The sequence below is a fragment of the Stenella coeruleoalba genome, assembly GCF_951394435.1.
Source record: "Stenella coeruleoalba genome assembly, chromosome: 5".
Taxonomy (NCBI): Eukaryota; Metazoa; Chordata; class Mammalia; order Artiodactyla; family Delphinidae; genus Stenella; species Stenella coeruleoalba.
The window spans coordinates 138,980,011-139,002,165 of record NC_137150.1 but is presented as its reverse complement, the minus strand read 5'-3'; positions in this window follow the sequence as shown (position 1 = coordinate 139,002,165).

Genomic DNA, 22,155 nt, shown 5'->3' with positions numbered 1-22,155 from the left:
AGGGCTTCCCTGGCGGCACAGTGGTTGAGAGTCCGCCTGCCGATGCAGGGGACATGGGTTCGTGCCCCGGTCCGGGAAGATCCCACGTGCCGCAGAGCAGCTGGGCCCGTGAGCCATGGCCGCTGAGCCTGCGCGTCCGGAGACTGTGCTCCGCAACGGGAGAGGCCACAACAGTGAGAGGCCCGCGTACCGAAAAAAAAAAAAGGAATCTTAATCTTTAAAACAAGTGTAATTAGTTTTTAAATATTGGAATTTAACCACATGACTGACAGAAAAGTGTATTGGCTAAAAAAAAAAATTTCAAAAAGATCTTGGGAAAAAGAAAGAACGTATTTCCTTGCTATATTTTTACTCTCTTGTTTGGTTAAGACCAATGTTAATGAGTATTGTCAGTCTCTGGGGTCCTCTTCTCATGCATCGTATAAAATTAAAATAACTAGTCACTTTGTTAGAACCTTGGCCACGATACGGGTGCAGTGTTATGGGGACAGATGACCATTTCTTTCACCGTGCCACTCCACAACAGTTTTGGATTATAATAGCCAGCAAAGCGTAATCTCACGTCAATCCAGAAAGAAACTCAGTTATCAAATCTCCATAAGCAAGTATTTGAAACCTAACATTCAAAAGACATTCCAGGCCATTTGGTGAAGGACTGCAATATGGATGACTTGAGATATTTCAGTCTTAGGAAATCCACCAGTGTCCTCAAACTGGAGGCTGAAACCTCCCAGAGCAAAGGACTCCCTGTTCTTCCTTATAGCTCCATCATGATATGAAAATTGCCCTCTTTGAGTGGGGCAGTTCACACTTTGGGGCTTCTTCCCTTTAGATGTCCTGCAGGAGCATTTTCAATGTGTGGATGATTACCTTCTTGCTTTATGATTCTAATTTGTCTTCCTTTTATTTAAAAAGTGGCAGATTAAGAGTAAAATATAAAATAATGGCATTTAGTGGGTGCTTGATTTTTCCACTGGCAATGTTATAAATATGGCCAAGCGTTTCCCTTTCAGATATGGAACAAGAAGTCATTTAGTGAGATTCTGAAGCATAAATTTAGGGCTATTTGCAAGGCACAAACAATATTCAAGCAGATTGATGCCTGGAATATGTAACTTATACTGAATGGTTCATGTAAAACAGCCCAGAAATGGATGTTGGATTTATGGGTTTGGGCCGTTGCCAGATGTGGCAAGCTTGCCTGGCCTATGACACAAAGCAATGAGCTATAGAACATTCTCCTATCTGTACCCAAAGGGCACCTGTACCAAATCGAATGGAAAATGTTTCCCCATTCCTTATTTATACCTCACTTCATTCCAAAGACTGGAAGAACGGTAAGTAGTTTGTGCCTGGGGACAATAAAAGAGTGGAGACAGACCCCACGAGACTGCACAGCAGCCTGGATGCACAATTCAATGTCCTACTTCCCAGGAGGACAAATATGAATTGATGTCTTTTAGTATATGAATTGTCCTGTATTCCTATTTCAAATATAAATTAATTTGAAATATTTAAATATGCACCTATAATTAAAATATTTGTTTTAATTAGTAGTAACATCGGTGCTTCATTTTTAAGTATTAATTAAAATATTTAAATATGCAACTTGCCTCCTGTATGCTAGATATATTGCGCCTGCAACAATACTCCAGATTCACAGTTTGGCTGAACGATTGGGCATATGGAGCTAACTTACTAAAGATCCGTTTGGACTATTTCTTATTCGCCTCTAATCCCAGTCAAATTGGTTTTCCATTTCAATACATCAGCCATTTTTCAAGGTAGTCACGGGCTCTGCCCCTCAGGTTACCACCCCTTTTTGTTTGAATTTCACAGAACTTGTCTGAATCAAAATAATCTCAATGTAGAATAACCCCAAACTGAAGGATATTAGAATTCTCCATCCCTCCCTCAGCTCCCTCTTTTCCTTGACATTTTCCCAAATGTCAAGAGTTCTTTCTATTGAGATTCTTCTAAGTTTTTCTCATTTTCTTTGCCTGCCGTGAAGGTATTTATTTTGCATGTATAACAATGCACCCATTTCCAATTTAAAAGGATTTAAATGGCAAACACAGGTTTCAAACCCATAAACAACAAAAGAGAGAAATTTTTGCTCTCCAAACTCACCTGGACCACAAATCTCAACATTTAGAGAAGAGGGTGCTGGTCTGTTGGTCACAGTAACTGATAAATCCACAACCTGAAATCTACTGATTCATCCAGTAGATTAATCTACTGAACATTACAAAGTGCCAAGCCAGGAGCCAGGTCTGTGGATGACTCAGGAAGTTCAAAGTCTAGGTAGGATAATTCTAATAAATAAAATGTAACCCATAATACTTGCTATGGTCTGGATGTTTGTGTCCCCCAAAATTCACATGCTGAAATCCTAACACCCAAAGGTGATGGCATTAGGAGGTGGGGTCTTTGGGAGGTGATTAAGTCATGAGGGTGGAGCCCTCATGGATGGGATTAGTGCCTTTATAAAAGAGACCCCAGAAGGCTCCTTCACCCCTTCCACCAGGTGAGGATACAGTGGGAAGTCTGCAACCCGGAAGAGATCCTTCACCCAAGGATGCTGACACCCTGGTCTCAGACGGCCAGCCTCCAGAACCGTGAGCGATAAATTTCTATTGTTTATAAGTCACTCAGTCTGTGGTACTTTAACAGCATGATCTTTACTGCAGTGTTTCATAAAAATATCAATCAAATATAATATATACCTGTGCATATGCATCCCATAAAATCTTTCTTTTCCCCCACTATGAAGCCCTTTCTGGAAAGTCATTCTAAATTAATGGAAAGCCCCAGGCTTGGGTTCATGATATCATTCAGGTGTTCAAATAGTTCAGTGTGCCCCGTGGACCAAGAACAGAAAGACCCCAAACAAATTGTGAATTCTTTCCACCTATGACAACACCTCTGATAAAGCACTGAGAGCGGAAATTAGAATTTTAAAAAATAATGCAGAGAATGTGTTCATCATAAATTCAAGGCACTTCCCATTACAAAAGCTCATGTTTCCCCTTCATCTTGATCACACTATTCTACTAAACCCCTAACAAAATCAATTGTGAGTCATTTATTCAATTTTTCTCTCTAAAAAAATACATCTTGCATTCTGTCACTCTTAGAATTCAAAAGAGAAAAACGGTGAGACTTAATCCCACAGCATTCGTTAATGAAATGCAGGATGGGGGAAATCAATCTTATAATAATCCATTACCATCACCAGCCCAGCAAACACATTTTCTTGCTTCACTGTGGCCTCTTCCCACTTAGGAAATGTTGAAACTCGAACCCAAGTTGCAATTGGTGTCTTTCTAGACCTATTGTTCCCAATTAGAGTAGAGAGAGCATCTATCGATGTGTGATCCAGCAAAACCATATGGATTTTGCTGGATCTTCCTATATCTCCTCTCAGGCATATCCCCAAATGAGGTTAAAATTACATAAGGAATTGCATTTTCATTTGACCTTCTCTTGCTAAGCCTTTGGGGCCAGTTGCAAAATCTACACTGTGCACAGTTACCCTCAGAATCCGTGCTTAACTGGTCGAAATTATACTGTTCCTTGCAAACCTATTACTCACCCGTCAGCATCTGTTTCAGTTCACTATTACATCATAGGAAGCACACAACTATACTAATTTTCATTTTAGGCCTGTTTCATCTTACTATTTCTCTCACCAAAGGGTTACCCTGAGAGCTGAGTAGATGAGCCCTAAACCAGTGTCATATGTGATTTTTAAACCAATGGCTACTTCCGGGAAAAAAATCAAGACTTTTCCATCCCCCGCCCCCCAATATAAGTGGGCATAGCTTTCCCTTGCAATCTCTGTCCAGAGCAACACTGTTCACTGCTTTCTTCTTGCTTTAGAGATTTAATGTATCAGGCAAGTAGCTTCTGATTCTGTGCTAAGGATACACATGTGGGTCTAAAGATTTGACCCACAAAATTCCTCGGTGTGTTCAAACCATGCCTTGACAGGTGTGGTCCTTTTGTCGTGGCCAATGCCTGGATGCGAGAAAGGCCCAGAAATCTGGCACCAAATTGCAACATCCCATCCAAGCCGATGCAAGAAAAGAGACTGTGGACAGCAACAGGGAAGCATCAGGAGAACGCTTTCCCAAAGGAGTCTCAAGTCTAATTCACAGCTGTCAACGGATGCATTATGCAACCGGGAACTCCCCCATCCTCTCACAAACAGGGCGATGGTGTGTGTCATTTTTTAAATCAACTCTCCAAATGTGTGCCTTTATGCATTAATATCTTGTTCCTGGCTCTCCTAAATAAGTTCTTTTAAAAAGCAACTTAAAAACAGACACCTGAATGAGAAGATGGAACTGATTGTCATTGTTGGTGGAACTTTTTTTCAAATGGTATTATTAGGTCACTAAAAAAAAGGAGCCTTTCTCTTTCTTGGGCAGGGAAGAGGTGAGAACACATTTTGTAAACTTCAACCTTGGTGTTTAGGATTTTTGATCCAGTGAACGTACCGAAGCCTGTATCTTGATCCCGGCTAAATTGTCTTCCAGCTCATTTCATAGATTGTTCCAGGCGCATCTGACACACTTTAATACTGAAATGCCAATTAGACACCCCTGCAAACCACCTCCACTCTCTCACATTACCCTAGATTTGGACTTTACTTTCCTTGCTATACTTGAGCTGCTCTTTTCAATCACATGCCACTTACCCCTAAAAAGCGTTGTCAAAGGGGAAAAAGATGTGTGGTCGTAAAGTCACCCAGTTTAAAACCAGCTCCAGGCTCAGTCCCCCCACCAAAGGCTGCAAGAACTCAAAGAGAGAGCTCACCCCAGGGAGCCTGTGGCCCTTTCGGGACCTCTCCTCCCAGCCCAGCTGTGAGCTAGGGAATTTCTGCAGCGGGCACTATACCCTGACAGCTGGAGCAGCAACTCTGTGCCCATCAGACCCAAATAAATCCTGAGGTCAGGGAAAAGTCTGACAAAATCCATTGCTTTGGCCCTCTGGGGTAAGTAAATGATCATCTGAAATCCATCCCCGCCTGAGAATTATTAAAATTAGAAGCCACATGGAAGTCATCCAACTAAAGAAAAGCTTAGGGGGAAGGGGGGAGAGATCCCGTCCTCTACCCGGAAAAGGAGCTTCTGTTCAACTTTATTAAATGTTTTAAGCAGATTTAAGTTTGAGTCAAGGGACAAATTCCCGCCCTCCGAGGGGCACGCTCCCAGAAACTTGGAGATGAGCTGCAGACCTGGTCACGGGGGCTGCACGTGACGTGGGGGGGGGGGGATGGGTGCAGGAGGGAGCAAGGCGGAGGGAGCTGGAAGGGAAGCAAAGGGGGGCAAAGGTGTGAGATGTTCATGTTGTGGGATTTTATCAACATTTAAGGAAGAGGGCAGAGTTCTTGGAAGAGCCCGCAAAGGCCTCTGACGGAATGCTGGGGGGCGGGGCTGCGGCTGCAGAGCTGCCCTAATTACATGTTCAGCAGAAACGAGGTTGTGATCCTCATGATGGGTGAGCTCTGGGAAGTTTGCTGTCTCCCTGGGGACCTACAGTTAAGTGACACTGCCAAGCTGAGGCATTCTCGAAAGCTCATGAGTGTGGCATGGGACAAGGAACCTCTGCTGAAGATGGGTGACAGCCAGAGGGGAGAGCCAACGGGGGGATCCCCACTCCCGAAGAGTCCCCTTTAGCTAACTTGATCGAAGAGGGGGAGCCCCCTGGGCTACACAGGCTTCTAAGCCCTTCTTCTACCTGAAACTATTAAGTTGTATAAAAAAACCTACCCCACACGGCCATCCCTTCTACTTGCAAGTATGGTGAGCCGATGCAAACAGAGAATATACTGAAATCTCTGTCCAGTCTACAGAAAGCCCCTCACCTGAGCGTTCAGGAAAAGAAGGCCTGGCTCTCATTGCCCTGTCTCTGTTTCAGAGCCCCAGCTTCCTGGCCTCAGCTCCCCACTCTCCACCTCTTTCGCTTTCTCTGGCATGCATTGTTCCTACGGATCAGAAAATTCCATACGCAATTTGGACATCAAGACCCACCCACGTCCTGGATCTGCCCTTCACTAGCTGGTGGCTTTGAGCCAGCTGACCTTGAACTTCTCTGAACCTCAGTTTCCTCATCCATCAATTGGGAATCATAATAGCACCTACTTCACAGGCTTGTGGGGAAGTTCAAATAAGGTTACTGGATGCTTGGTACTGGGGACACTGGGCAAACAGGAGCTGCTGTGGTGGAAGGTTTGCTGCTGCTGGAAGGTTTCTGCCTCCCCATCCTCCATCCACGCTCGCACTCTTTCTTGCCCGATTCCTTGGCTCCAACCCAAACCCTGTTCCTAAATTTTATAACGCTTTGCCTGCTCCGTCTTCATGTCATGTTTATATCAAAAGTCACCCATCAGAGAGATGAAAGCAGGGAAGAGGCATTTTATTTCTGAAGTTGTTAATTTTACTGTAGATTTCAAAAAAAAAGAGGATCACCCATCTGTCAAAAAAAAAAAGGCAAAATAAAAGATTTTTTAAAATAATGATTTAAGTGCCGGCCAAAACGATATGAAAGTGGATTTATCTCGGCTACCAAGTGGAATTAGAAGGTGTTGGTGTACAACCCCAAAACTGCCTTTTTGAAAAGAAAGACAGAGAATAGGATCTTTTAAAAAATACAATGAGCTGTCAGTTTGCCCCAACAAACTCTTCTGGATAAACAGATACAGAGCAGTGACTTTCAATTGAAGATTGGAGCCAGAGTTTCTCCCGTCTTAGACCCACACGCCCATACGCGCAGATTTTTTGTGGTTCATACAATTTGCATTTCTCTACTGGTTTTACTCTGATTAACTGCAGATGTAGTTTGTACAGGCAATGCTTCCACATGGCCGTGCAATGCAATCCTTCCCTCACTTCTCTTCTGAGGCTGACTTTCGCCAGCTGGCCTGCCTGCTCACATTCTGACAGGTACCCACCAAGGAAAACACGTGAAGACACACACGCTGCAAGAGTGCAAATCTTCGCAAGGGACTAAAAACACTCAGCTTTCTCTCCTGAGGTCTAGACCCCAAAGCACTTTCCAAAGTCACAATTAAATCACAAGCAAAACAATGAATCCCTTTCTCTACCTAAGGTGAATTTTTAAAAGTTGCAAACTTAACCAATGTCTGCACTTGCCATGCAAACCCACATATGAACAGAGTCAGTCTCCCAAGCAAATGGGTCCAGGGTCGAAGTGTTCTACATTTTCTGAGCCTAACTGAGCCCCTTCTCACCCCCAGGTTTCCCTCCAGGAGTCAAAGCCCCACTCACCTCACTCATGATGCTGTAACAGCAGCTCCGATATCTCTACCAGCCACACGGAGAGCACTGCTCAGGGGTCGCAGCTCCCCGGTCCTGGCTTTTCTCTTAAAAAGGGCTGCCCAGTGGCATCATGCCTCCCGTGAACCAATGAGATTCATTCACCTGTCTGAACGCCTGGCAGATATCTGAGGGCTCCCAGGGCCACCTAGTGGAGCAAAGGAAGAAGGCGGGCTCGGTCACATCTCCAAGTCCTGCCAGGGAGGGAAGGAAACCACAGATGACAAAATAGTCAAAGTCAGAGGCACACGGATCATCACAGGTTTGCCACTGAACATAATTTCAAGGGGTACAGGATTTAGACATGTGGGAAATGCACTTTCAATGTCGGTGAACAGAAGGGATTTTTTTTTCAAAGGAAGACCAGTTCTGAAAATGCCGGTGCCGGCCGTTCCACACCCCTCCTGGTTTTCTCAGGAGCTGCCATTTCCTCATCCTCTGTAGCACAGTCTCAGCCTTCAGAGTTGAACATGCCCCACTCCTCCTCCAGCCCCAAACCTGCCAGCCTGCTTGCACCCCAGAAACTCATCCCCTAGTGGGGTCATGGACCTGGAGAGTCACGCTGGGACCTCAGAGGAGAGCAGCTCCCCCAGCTTTGCCTATTGGGTGTCATAGCCTCACAAGAGCCAGGAGGAAAATGGCTTTGACCCTGGAATCTGCCCGTCCAACCTGGCTGTGAAGATCCTTTTGCCCAGGTCTGGACTCCTAAGACCCTGAGAAGCATCCGAGTGGGCCCTTGATTTTCACAAGGCAGACGTCACAGATGAGAATGTGGCTGATGCACAGAACTGAGAGGCGTGTGACTGCCTGTCTCCTTGGTCCTTCCTGCAACTTGCCGGCTTCAGCTGGGCCAGATTCAAGCACAGGAGCCTCAGAGTGGTAACAACGATGCCTTCTCATGGCAGATCCTCCGAAGGATAACAGTAACTTCTCACGTGCCGAGGACCTACCGGAAATACAAACATACCCAAGTGGTGACTATGGAATAGCTCATATAGATAAATAAATGAGGACCTGGGTACAGCTATATGATCCTCAGATGCCCCCACGGGCCTCACTTTTCACCCAGAACACAGACATTCAATCAGCAGCTGCTCTTGGAATCAATGCTAGTCACAGCCCTATCTCTGACTCTCCTGCATTGGCTTCCATCACCTCCATCACCTCAGTAGCATCTCCCTTCAACTTCCTCCTCCAAGGCTCCTTCCTCCCTCACTTCACGCCCCAGGGGGTTTTCAGGCCACCTCCATGCCCTCCTTGTCCAGGCTTTCTGTTGCCAGTGGGCACCCCCAGCTCTGTACCCCAACAATCATGGCAAATCTTAATTCTCTCCCCATTCCCTGTACTTTCCTGATTGTCCTTACTGCCTGGGAATGGCCCACGGTGACTGCTCCGGGGTGGAGTCCCACCATCTCTGCCTCGCAGCCACCCTGGGACGCAGATGCCCTGGTGGGACCTGGGAATATTTGGGTGACCTACTGTTTGAAACCCGACCTGTTGGATCCACAGAAGCTACTTCCTGAGTTTGGAGGAGAAAGTAAGAAGTGGTGACCGCAGGGCAGGTGCAAGATTTAAGGAGGCACTCACTCTCAGGTCCATGCACATACTGACGCTGCACTTGCTCAAACCCGAGAATCAGCGCCTCCTTAAATTGTGTGCCCTGGGTGCCGGAATTGTGCCAGCCTGGTCCTGGCCCTGCTGGCAGCTCCCCAGTTCCCAGGAGGGGGTTGATGAGCTTCATACCAAAGAATAAAAGCACAGTGAAAGGAGAGAACAGAACCCCTCTGGACGCCATCAAAGAAGAGGCTTGAACGTGGTTCTTTGGAGAGTGTTCGAACCAGAATGTACATTTCAAGATGGAACCAGAACAGGTAAATACAATCAACAGCACGAGCACCGGATGGAAACTTCAAAACCTGTGAGCACAGGCTGCCCGAGGAGGCTGAGGCAGAAGCGCTGGGTCCGAGCCCTCATCTGTGCCCTGTGAGCACACGTGAGCAGGACCACGAAGCAGCAAGAAACACGAGTCCCCTATGGCTTGTGGGAACCCATCTTCTTAATTTATAGCCGCTTTAGGTAGGAATTGTGTCTGTAGAAAGGCCCCTTTCAATGGGAAGATTGGTGCATTCATTATAATAAATCCTATTTCACAGAGCAACAGAAATGGACTTAATATATAAATTATGCATACATGCACATATCCTAACCACACAAATCATTTGCAAGCTATCAAAGCATCTGCCTGCTGGCACATCCTGACAGCGTGCTCCTTAAATTCTCACCCTCCTTCCTCCCGCCCCCTGTTCCCAATTTCACACGTGGGAGGGCCCAGGTGGGATGCTTTTAGGACTCCCCAGCGGGTTAGAAAGTGGAGTTGGGAAGCGGAAGGTCAAGGTGGAGAAATGGGACTGCAGTGCTACCCGCAAATGCACCACAGACCAGAGGAGGGAGAGCAGGGCTCCATCCTGCCCTTGAGAAGCAGAACCACACCCTCCGAAGGGGAGCCTGTGTGGCTGGGAATTCTGAGCACCCGGTGGCTGGAGGGAGCGGGGGAGCTCTCCCAGCGGCAACCTTGGCGGCATCCCATGGTTTTGCAGGCTGTGCTAGGGCAGAGGGCACAAGAGGAGGGGCACCAAGGACCAGCCTGTGCTCTGCTGCCCTGGCTCTGGTGCAGACACGGATTTTCTCCTCCCACAGACACACGTACAGAATTGCAACAGCTTCAGATTTAGGGATCAGTAAGTATACTTTAGCGGGGGTTCCCAAGGGGAGGGGCCAGGATTGGTGGTGTACAGAGTGTGGGCTGTGGCTTTACTGAGTAGAGCGTGCAATTGATTGGGACAAACTGGGAGGGGGGGTATAAAGGTTATGGATGGATGATGATATAGGCTGAATTGTGTCCCCCACAAAATTCATGTATCAAGGTTCGAACCCATCATAACTCCAAATGTGACTGTATTTGGAGATAGGGTCTTAAAAGAGGTAATTAAGGTAAAATGAGGTCATATGGGTAGTCCCAAGTCCAATAGGACTGGTGTCTTATAAGAAGAGGAAATTTGGACACAGTCCCATTACAGAGGGAAGATGTGGAGACACAGAGAGAAGATGGCCTACAAGACAAGGAGAAAGGCCTCAGGAGAAACCAACCCTGCCAACACCTTGATACTGGATTTCCAGCCCCCAGGACTGAGAGAAAGTAACTTTCTATTGGTTAAGCCTCCCATCCTGCAGTGCTTTGTTATGGTGACTCAAGCAAACATATAGAAAACCTAGCAAGCACTTGGAGAGGACCTTTGGGGAAAGGCTAGAAGGACCTTAAAGGGGATTTCATCAGTGTTTGCCATGTCCCCCACAGTTTAACACTATTCATTCCCCAGGGCATCTTTAGTAAAGCAGTTATCTCTTGTTAATAAGTTGTGAGGTTGTGTCTGTTTTAGAAAACACAAGGCAGAGACAGCTTCAAGATGGCCGAAGAGTAAGATATGGAGATCACCTTCCTCCCCACAGATACACCAGAAATATATCTACACGTGGAACAACTCCTACAGAACACCTACTGAACGCTGGCAGAAGACCTCAGACCTCCCAAAAGGCAAGAAACTCCCCACGTACCTGGGTAGGGCAAAAGAAAAAAGAAAAAACAGAGACGAAAGAATAGGGATGGGATCTGCACCAGTGGGAGGGAGCTGTGAAGGATGAAAGGTTTCCACACACTAGGAGCCCCTTCGCGGGCGGAGACTGTGGGTGGCAGAGGCGGGGAGCTTTGGAACCGCGGAGGAGAGCGCAGCCACAGGGGTGCGGAGGGCAAAGCAGAGAGATTCCCGCACAGAGGATCGGTGCTGACCGGCACTCACCAGCCCAAGAGGCTTGTCTGCTCACCCGCGGGGCGGGCGGGGGCTGGGAGCTGAGGCTCGGGCTTCGGTTGGATCCCAGGGAGAGGACTGGGGTTGCTGTGTGAACACAGCCTGAAGGGGGCTAGTACGCCACGGCTGGCTGGGAGGGAGTCCGGGGAAAAGTCTGGACCTGCTGAAGAGGCAAGAGACCATTGTTTCGGGGTGCGCGAGGAGAGGGGATTCAGAGCACTGCCTAAATGAGCTCCAGACATGGGCACGAGCTGTGGCTATCAGCGTGGACCCCAGAGACGGGCACGAGATGCTAAGGCTGCTGCCGCCGCCACCAAGAAGCCTGTGTGCGAGCACAGCTCACTATCCACACCTCCCCTACTGGAGCCTGTGCAGCCCGCCACTGCCAAGGTCCCGGGATCCAGGGACAACTTCCCCAAGAGAACACACGGTGTGCCTCAGGCTGGTGCAACATCATGCCGGCCTCTGCAGCCGCAGGCTCGCCCCGCACTCGGGACCCCTCCCTACCCCCGGCCTGAGTGAGTCAGAGCCCCTGAATCAGCTGCTCCTTTAACCCCATCCCGTCTGGGCGTGAACAGACACCCTCAGGCGACCTACATGCAGAGGCGGGGCCAAATCCAAAGCTGAACGCCGGGAGCTGTGCGAACAGAGAAGGGAAATCTCTCCCAGCAGCCTCAGGAGCAGCGAATTAAATCTCCACAATCAACTTGATGTACCTGCATCTGTGGAATACCTGAATAGACAACGAATCGTCCCAAATTGAGGAGGTGGACTTTGGGAGCAACGATATATAATTTTTTCCCCTTTTCCCCTTTTTGTGAGTTTGTATGTGTATGCTTCTGTGTGTGATTTTGTCTGTATAGCTTTGCTTCTACCATTTGTCCTAGTGTTCTGTCCGTCCAGTTTTTTTGATGTTTGTTTGTTTTTTTAGTATAGTTTTTAGTGCTTGTTATCTTGTTATTGATGGATTTGTTTTTTGGTTTGGTGGCTCTCTTGTTTCTTTTTTTTTTTTTTTTTTTTTTTTACTATTTAAAAAAATATTTTTTAATACTTTTTATTTTAATAACTTTATTTTATTTTACTTTATTTTATTTTATTTTATGTTGTCTTCTTCTTTCTTTCCTTCTTTTTTTTCCTCCCTTTTATTCTGAGCCATGTGGATGACAGGTTCTGGGTGCTCCAGTCAGGCATCATGGGTGTGCCTCTGAGGTGGGAGAGCCAAGTTAAGAACACAGGCCCACAAGAGACCTCCCAGCTCCAAGTAATATCAAACAGCAAATATTTCCCAGAGATCTCCATCTCAACACCAAGACCCAGCTCCACTCAACGACCAGCAAGCTACAGTGCAGGACACCCTATGCCAAACAACTAGCAAGACAGGACACAACCCCACCCATTAGCAGAGAGGCTGCCTAAAATCATAATAAGGCCACAGACACCCCAAAACACACCACCAGACATGGACCTGTCCACCAGACAGACAAGATACAGCCTCATCCACCAGAACACAGGCACTAGTCCCCTCCACCAGGAAGCCTACACAACACACTCAACCAACCTTAGCCACTGGGGACAGACACCAAAAACAACAGGAACTACGAACCTGCAGCCTGAGAAAAGGAGACCCCAAACACAGTAAGTTAAGCAAAATGAGAAGACAGAGACACACACAGCAGATGAAGGAGCAACGCAAAAACCCACCAGACCTACCAAATGAAGAGGAAATAGGCAGTCTACCTGAAAAAGAATTCAGAAAAGGATAGTAAAGATGATCCAAAATCTTGGAAATAGAATGGAGAAAACACAAGAAACGTTTAACAAGGACCTAGAAGAACTAAAGAGCAAACAAACAGTGATGAACAACACAATGAATGAAAATAAAAATTCCCTAGAAGGAATCAATAGCAGAATAACTGAGGCAGAAGAACGGATAAGTGACATGGAAGATAAAATAGTGGTAATAACTACTGCAGAGCAGAATAAAGAAAAAAGAATGAAAAGGATTGAGCACAGTCTCAGAGAATTCTGGGACAACATTTAACGTACCAACATTCGAATTATAGGTTTCCCAGAAGAAGAAGAGAAAAATAAAGGGACTGAGAAAATATTTGAAGAGATTAGAGTTGAAAACTTCCCTAATATGGGAAAGGAAATAGTTAATCAAGTCCAGGAAGTACACAGAGTCCCATACAGGATAAATCCAAGGAAAACAAGCCAAGACACATATTCATCAAACTATCAAAAATTAAATACAAAGGATAAATATTAAAAGCAGCAAGGGAAAAACAACAAATAATACACAAGGGAATCCCCATAAGGTTAACAGCTGATCTTTCAGCAGAAACTCTGCAAGTCAGAAGGGAGTGGCAAGACATATTTAAAGTGATGAAAGGGAAAAACCTACTACCAAGATTACTCTACCCAGCAAGGATCTCATTCGGAATTGATGGAGAAATTAAAATCTTTACAGACAAGCAAAAGCTAAGAGAATTCAGCACCACCAAACCAGCTTTACGACAAATGCTACAGGAACTTCTCTAGGCAGGAAACACAGAGAAGGAAAAGACCTACAATAACAAACCCAAAACAATTAACAAAATGGGAATAAGAACATACATATCGATAATTACCTTAAATGTAAGTGGATTAAATCCTCCAACCAAAAGACAGACTGGCTGAATGGATACAAAAACAACACCCATATATATGCTGTCTAAAAGAGACCCACTTCAGACCTAGGGACACATATAGACTGAAAGTGAGGGAATGGAAAAAGATATTCCATGAAAGTAGAAATCAAAAGAAAGCTGGAGTAGCAATTCTCATATCAGAATAAATAGACTTTAAAACAAAGTCTATTACAAGAGACAAAGAAAGACAATACATAATGATCAAGGGATCAATCCAAGAAGAAGATATAACTATTGTACATATTTATGCACCCAACATAGGAGCACCTCAATACATAAGGCAAATACTAACAGCCATAAAAGGGGAAATCGACAGTAACACCCTTATAGTAGGGGACTTTAACACACCACTTTCACCAATGGACAGACATCCAAAATGAAAATAAATAAGGAAACATAAGCTTTAAATGATACATTAAACAAGATGGACTTAATTGATATTTATAGGACATTCCATCCAAAAACAACAGAATACACATTCTTCTCAAGTGCTCATGGAACATTCTCCAGGATAGATCATATCTTGAGTCACAAATCAAGCCTTGGTAAATTTAAGAAAATTGAAATTGTATCAAGTAACTTTTCCAACCACAACGCTATGAGACTAGATATCAATTACAGGAAAAGATCTGTAAAATTACAAACACATGGAGGCTAAACAATACACTACTTAATACCCAAGAGATCACTGAAGAAATCAAAGAGGAAATCAAAATATACCTAGAAAAAATGACAATGAAAACACAATGACCCAAAACCTATAGGATGCAGCAAAAGCAGTTCTAAGGAGGAAGTTTATAGCAATACAATCCTACTTTAAGAAACAAGAAACATCTCAAGTAAACAACCTAACATTACACCTAAAGCAATTAGGGAAACAAGAGCCAAAAAACCCCAAAGTTAGCAGAAGGAAAGAAATCACAAAGATCAGGTCAGAAATAAATGAAAAAGAAATGAAGGAAACAATAGCAAAGATCAATAAAACTAAAAGTTGGTACTTTGAGAAGAGAAACAAAATTGATTAGCCAGACTCATCAAGAAAAAAAAGGAGAAGACTCAAATCAATAGAATTAGAAATGGAGAAGTAACAACTGACACTGCAGAAATACAAAGGATCATGAGAGATTACTACAAGCAACTATATGCCAATAAAATGGACAACCCGGAAGAAATGGACAAATTCTTAGAAAAGCACAACTCTCTAAGACTGAACCAGGAAGAAATAGAAAATATGAACAGACCAATCACCAGCACCGAAATTGAAAGTGTGATTAAAAATCTTCCAACAAACAAAAACCCAGGACCAGATGGCTTCACAGGCGAATTCTATCAAACATTTAGAGAAGAGCTAACACCTATGCTTCTCAAACTCTTCCAAACTAGAGCAGAGGGAGGAACACTCCCAAAGTCATTTACGAGACCACCATCACCCTGATACCAAAACCAGACAAGGATGTCACAAAGAAAGAAAACTACAGGCCAATATCACTGATGAACATAAATACAAAAATCTTCAACAAAATACTAGCAAACAGACTCCAACAGCACATTAAAAGGATCATACACCATGATCAAGTGGGGTTTATCCCAGGGATGCAAGGATTCTTCAGTATACGTAAATCAATCAATGTGACACACCATATTAACAAATTGAAGGAGAAAAACCATATGATCTCAATAGCTGCAGAGAAAGCTTTTGACAAAATTCAACATCCATTTATGATAAAAGCTCTCCAGAAAGTAGGCATAGAGGGAACTTTCCTCAACATAATAAAGGCCATAAATGACAAACCCACAGGCAACATCATTCTCAATGGTGAAAAACTGAAAACACTTCCACTAAGATCAGGAACAAGACAAGGTTGCCCACTGTCAGCACGATTATTCAACATAGTTTTGGAAGTATTAACCACAGCAATTAGAGAAGAAAAGGAAATAAAAGGAATCCAAATCGGAAAAGAAGAAGTAAATCTCTCACTGTTTGCAGATGACATGCTACTCTACATAGAGAATCCTAAAGATGCTACCAGAAAGCTACTAGAGCTAATCAATGACTTTGGTAAAGTAGCAGGATACAAAATTAATGCATAGAAACCTCTTGCATTCCTATACACTAATGATGAAAAATCTGAAAGTGAAAACACTCCCATTAAGAAAACACTCCCATTTACCATTGCAACAAAAAGAATAAAATATCTAGGAATAAACCTACCTAAGGAGACAAAAGGCCTGTATGCAGAAAATTATAAGACACTGATGAAAGAAATTAAAGATGATACAAATAGATGGAGAGATCTACCATGTTCTTGGATTGGAAGAATCAACATTGTGAAAATGACTATACTACCCAAAGCAATCTACAGATTCAATGCAATCTCTATCAAACTACCACTGGCATTTTTCACAGAACTAGACCAAAAATTTCACAATCTGTATGGAAACACAAAGGACCCCAAATAACCAAATCAATCTTGAGCAAGAAAAATGGAGCTGGAGGAATCAGGCTCCCTGACTTCAGACTATACTACAAAGCTACAGTAATCAAGACAGTATGGTTCTGACAAAAACAGAAATATAGACCAATGGAACAGGATAAAAAGCCCAGAGATAAACCCACACACATATGGTCACCTTATCTTTGATAAAGGAGGCAAGAATATACAGTGGGGAACAAACAGCCTCTTCAATAAGTGGTGCTGGGAAAACTAGACAGCTACATGTAAAAGAATGAAATTAGAACACTCCCTAACACCATACATAAAAATAAACTGAAAATGGATTAAAGACCTAAATGTAAGGCCAGACACTATCAAACTCTTAGAAGTAAACATAAGCAGAACACTCTAAGACATAAATCACAGCAAGATCCTTTTTGACCCACCTCCTAGAGAAATGGAAATAAAAACAAAAATAAACAAATGGCACCTAATGAAACTTCAAAGCTTTTGCACGGCAAAGGAAACTATAAACAAGATGAAAAGACAACCCTCAGAATGGGAGAAAATATTTGCAAATGAAGCAACTGACAAAGGATTAATCTCCAAGATTTACAAGCTGCTCATGCAGCTCAATAACTAAAAAACAAACAACCCAATCCAAAAATGGGCAGAAGACCTCAATAGACATTTCTCCAAAGAAGATATACAGATTGCCAACAAACACATGAAAGAATGCTAAACATCATTAATCATTAGAGAAATGCAAGTCAAAACTACAATGAGATATCATCTCACACCGGTCAGAATGGGCATCATCAAACAATCTACAAACAATAAATGCTGGAGAGGGTATGGAGAAAAGGGAACCCTCTTGCACTGTTGGTGGGAATGTAAATTGATACAGTCACTATGGAGAACAGTATGGAGGTTCTTTAAAAAGCTACAAATAGAACTACCATACGACCCAGCAATCCCACTACTGGGCATATACCCTGAGATAATCATAATTCAAAAAGATTCATGTACAAAATTTTTCATTGCAGCTGTACTTACAATAGCCAGGACATGGAAGCAACCAAATTGTCCATTAACAGATGAATGGATAAAGAAGATGTGGCACATATATACAATGGAATATTACTGAGCCATAAAAGAAGTGAAATTGAGTTATTTGTAGTGAGATGGATGGACCTAGGGTCTGTCATACAGAGTGAAGTAAGTCAGAAAGAGGAAAACAAATACTGTATGCTAACCAATATATATGGAATCTTAAAAAAAAATTTTTTTAAATGGATCATGAAGAACCTAAGATCAAGACGAGAATAAAGGCACAGACCTACTAGAGAATGGACTTGAGGATACGAGGAGGGGGAAGCTTAAGCTGGGACAAAGTGAGAGAGTGGCATGGACATATATACACTACCAAACCTAAAATAGATAGCTAGTGGGAAGCAGCCGCATAGCACAGGGAGATCAGCCTGGTGCTTTGTGACCACCTAGAGGGGTGGAATAGGGAGGGTGGGAGGGAGGGTGACGCAAGAAGGAAGAGATATGGGAACATATGTTTATGTGTAACTGATTCACTTTGTTACAAAGCAGAAACTAACACACCATTGTAAAGCAGTTAAACTCCAATAAAGATGTTAAAAAAAAAAAAAGAAAACACAAGGCAATGCCGAGTGTGGCCACAGAGGGCGAAGCAAGCTGCCCGTGGGAAATCAGTGCCCACGGGTGACACAGGACGCATCTGCGTGTGCACCCCACACGTCTCCACGATGCTCGTGGCCAGTTCCACGGGCACCCTGACACAGAGTGCTCCTCTCTCACGTGCCCAGGTGGGCTCTTGGACCACAAATCTCAGCCAGCCCCATCCATGCACTTGGGGCACTGGTGCCCCAACCAGCCATGAGACCACGGATGACAAAGGTCCTCCTCTTGGACTCCCCAAGGACAAGGGTAATAAACAATAAACCTTGCCATGTCGTTCTGATACGCAGTCATGTTTGAGAATCACTGCTTGAAGCAGTGATAGGACACACACACACACACACACACATCACTTACTCACTCCTTCCAAACTTCCCAGGCTCCGTCTTGCCACCTACCCCCACTCCCCTTACCTCCTGTTAGGATGTGCACAGACATTGCTGACTCTTACATGGACCAATCTTATTTAAACAGCTTCAACACAACCCTATCCTATGACCCTCATCAGATCAGCCAAACACCATATTACATGATAGATGAAGCCAGGAACCAGAAGCTTAGAACTTTAATCCTTGACAGGAGCAATCGTTTTCCCTATGACCTTGGCCACGCCTCTGCATTCCTCAGTGTCTCGTTTCCTTCACTGGTAATATAGAAGTATTAAAACCTCACATCTGCCAACATAAGCAAAAATATATACTCTAAATATATTGAGCTGGGAAATAAATTTTGAAGGAACTTCAGGAGGATTAGATCTACAGCTTCCTATATTAGACCTGGGGGAATCCTTCAGCCCTGCTGAATTAAACTACAGACATGTGGTTCTATAATTTATGAAAAACTATACAATATGGATAGATTATTTTCATCTTCTTGGAAGCATGATCCTGCCTGAAGGTGCAAATTTGGACCAGGCGGTCTTTCAAATCTTCCTTTGGGCTTACTTAGAGGGATACTATATATTGATGACCTAAGGCTTTTCCTCAGACTTTCAGACCCAATGCATCACTTGCGTACAATGGCAGGAGATGTGGGAGTTTTAAAAATATCCACCTCCTCTTTCATTTCTCCACCTTTGCTTCTCTACCACTTCATCTTTTGTGGCTTTTTGTGAACTCCATGTGCAACCGCAGTGCCGTCCTAATCCCTGAACATGAAAGCCTTCAGGGCAGAGAATGTGGCCATCCTCCCGTGATGGAGGATTCGTCAGCTCAGCATCAGTGGCTGGTTTTCCCCCTCCCTTCTGCCTTTACTGCTCCCCAACCAGAAGTCAACACTGGTCCCTTGGGGAATATAGGTCCCCACCCCCAAGTCTCAGCATCCCCACCCTAATGGGCAGACCCAGCGGGCTCCTGTCTTTGATCCCCCACCTTGTTTCCTGCTGCCTTGAATTCTTATCCCTCCTCCAGATCCCAGCCCTCTGCCAACCTCTGGATGTCACATGGTCCAGAGCTGGGAGGCTACCCTGGTTGTATCTACAAAAGTGCAAATGCAACCTAATTCTACAAACCGTTCCTAGAAACATTTCTTTATCACAATGCTTCATTCATGTGTTTGCTGTTTACACAAATCTAGTCTCTCCTTGATTTTAAGTCTCTTGAAAGAGAATGACACCATCCCACCCAGTACACTCTTCCACTGACCCCGCCCAGCATGGCGTCAGCTCCCAACACTACTTTCCAACAAATAAGTATCCTATTGGTCACTGAGTGTGAATGTTGCTATATAAAGAAAACTCTTTTTTTTTCTATAAAATTAGATTCACTTTCCAAAGCTAATGTGTAAGAATTTTCTCTTTTGAAAAGGAGAAAAGAGGATATTTCAAAAATCTCTATGCTATTAAGACAACTTTTTAAAACATTTCAAAAAATTGCTGGCCATTACAAAGAATGAAATAATACCATATGCAGCAACATGGGAGGACCTGGAGATTATCATACTAAGTGAAGTAAGTCAGACAGAGAAAGAAAAATATCATATGATATCACATGTGCAGAATCTAAAAGAATGATACAAATGAACTTTTTTACAAAACAGAAACAGACTCACAGACTTAGAGAATGAACTTATGGTTACCAGGGGAGAATGGTGGAAGGTGAGGTGGGTAGGGATAATTAGGGAGTTTGGGCTTGACATGTACACACTGCTATATTTAAAATAAATAACCAACAAGGACCTACTGTAAATTAATTAATTAATTGCTGGCAAGAGATTGACTTGTGGTAAACTTCCATGACTGTGTTTTACTGCCTTTTTAAAGAAAAACATAGATTAATAGAAATATTCGGTAATGGCCTTCCAAGGTTTTAGTAAATATCGCACAGCTGCCGTCCTGCCCCTGCTACTTCGCCCCTGCCCAACATGTGGGTTCCCCACCTTCTGTGCTCTAGAGCAACAGTCCCCAACCCTTTTGGCACCAGGGGCCAGTTTAGTGGAAGACAATTTTTCTAAGGACTGGTGGCGGGGTGGGAGAGGAGCGCGGGGCAGGGATGGTTCAGGCGGTAATGCGAGCAGTGGGGAGAGGCAGTGAAGCTTCGCTCGCTCGCTGCTCACTTCCTGCTGTGCGGCCCGGTTCCTAACAGGCCGTGGACCGGTACTGGTCCGCAGCCCGGGGGTTCGGGACCCCTGCTCTAGAGGTCACCCTTAACTGGCCACTCCGGATGATATATGTGTACATTTTATTATTTCTGGAAGGCATTGCAAGTTTGTTATCTTTGAGCTTTCTCTTCTCTCCCACCCACCCCATAGCTCTCTGTCTTAGCTAAAATAACTTGAGTTTACTTACCCAACCTTCCACCCCACCTTGACCCTTGGTGAGGTCACTCTTTATTTACAAAAGGCTCCACCAGCAGAAGAGAAAGGGGGATTATATGGGAGACGGACACATACGGGTCAAACCCCTCTGCCACGATTCTGTGGACCCTCTCTCTTGTCTCTTCTTCTAATTTCAAGTGCAACAGTCTTACCTGAAGCTGCTACTGTTCTCAAGGTTTAAATCACTCCCAGTTTAGGGACTTCCCTGACGGTCCGGTGGTTAAGACTTCACTTTCCAGTGCAGGGGCTGAGGGTTCGATCCCTAGTCGGGGAGCTAAGATCCCACATGCCTCATGGCCAAAACACCAAAACATAAAACAGAAGCAATATTGTAACAAATTCAATAAAGACTTTAAAAGTGGTCCACATCAAAAAAAATCTTTAAAATAAAAAAGATTTTTAAATCACTCCCTGCTTATAGATGAAAAGGTCATCTTATCACCTGCGGTCCCTTTTAGCCCAATTAAATGTCCAAGTCGGTCCCCGGGATGGACCTCCTGGACAGCTCCCAGAGCCAGCGTGCCACACCCTGCAGTGTGCTCTTTGATGGAAAGGTCAGTGGGTGTTTGTATTCAAAGAGCCCCTTCTCAGAAGGCCAACGTTGGGGCCTGCTGGGAGGGCTGTCCCATCTCGGCAGCTGTGACAGCATTCAGAATCGTGCTTTGTTGCGTCCTTAATTATTCTCCCTGTCTTTCCTTCCTACACAGATGAACTCCTCCAATTCACTCTCCAACAACTGTACTCAAATTTTCAAATCAGTGATTCTGCAGAGCCATGCCACTTGTCTGGCGTTACAGGCTGAATTGTGGCCCCCATTCCCCGCCCCAAACCCCAATTCGTACATTGAAGTCCTAACACCCATGTGACTGTACTTGCAGATGGGGCTTTTAGTGATGTAATCAAGGTGAAATGAAGTCATATGGATGGACCCTAATCTAATATGGCTGGAGTCCTTATGAGAAGAGGAGATTAGGACACAGACACACACAGAGGGATGACCTCGTGAGGACACAGGGAAGAAATGGCATCTACATCCAAGGAGAGAGGTCCCAGGAGACCAACCCTGCTGACACTTTGATCTTGGACTTCCAGCCTCCAGACGGTGAGATAATAAATGTCGGTTGTTTAAGCCACCCAGTGTGTGGTCCTGTGTTATGGAAGCTCAAGCAGACTTGGACACTGGACCATGGCTGAGGTTCTTTCTATGGAGGACGCTCCAGTGGCCACCCCAGACCCGCGCCTCCCAGGACGGAAGCCTTGATTCCCCGGCTGCTGAGTGTCGGTGGTCGTGATGGACTCA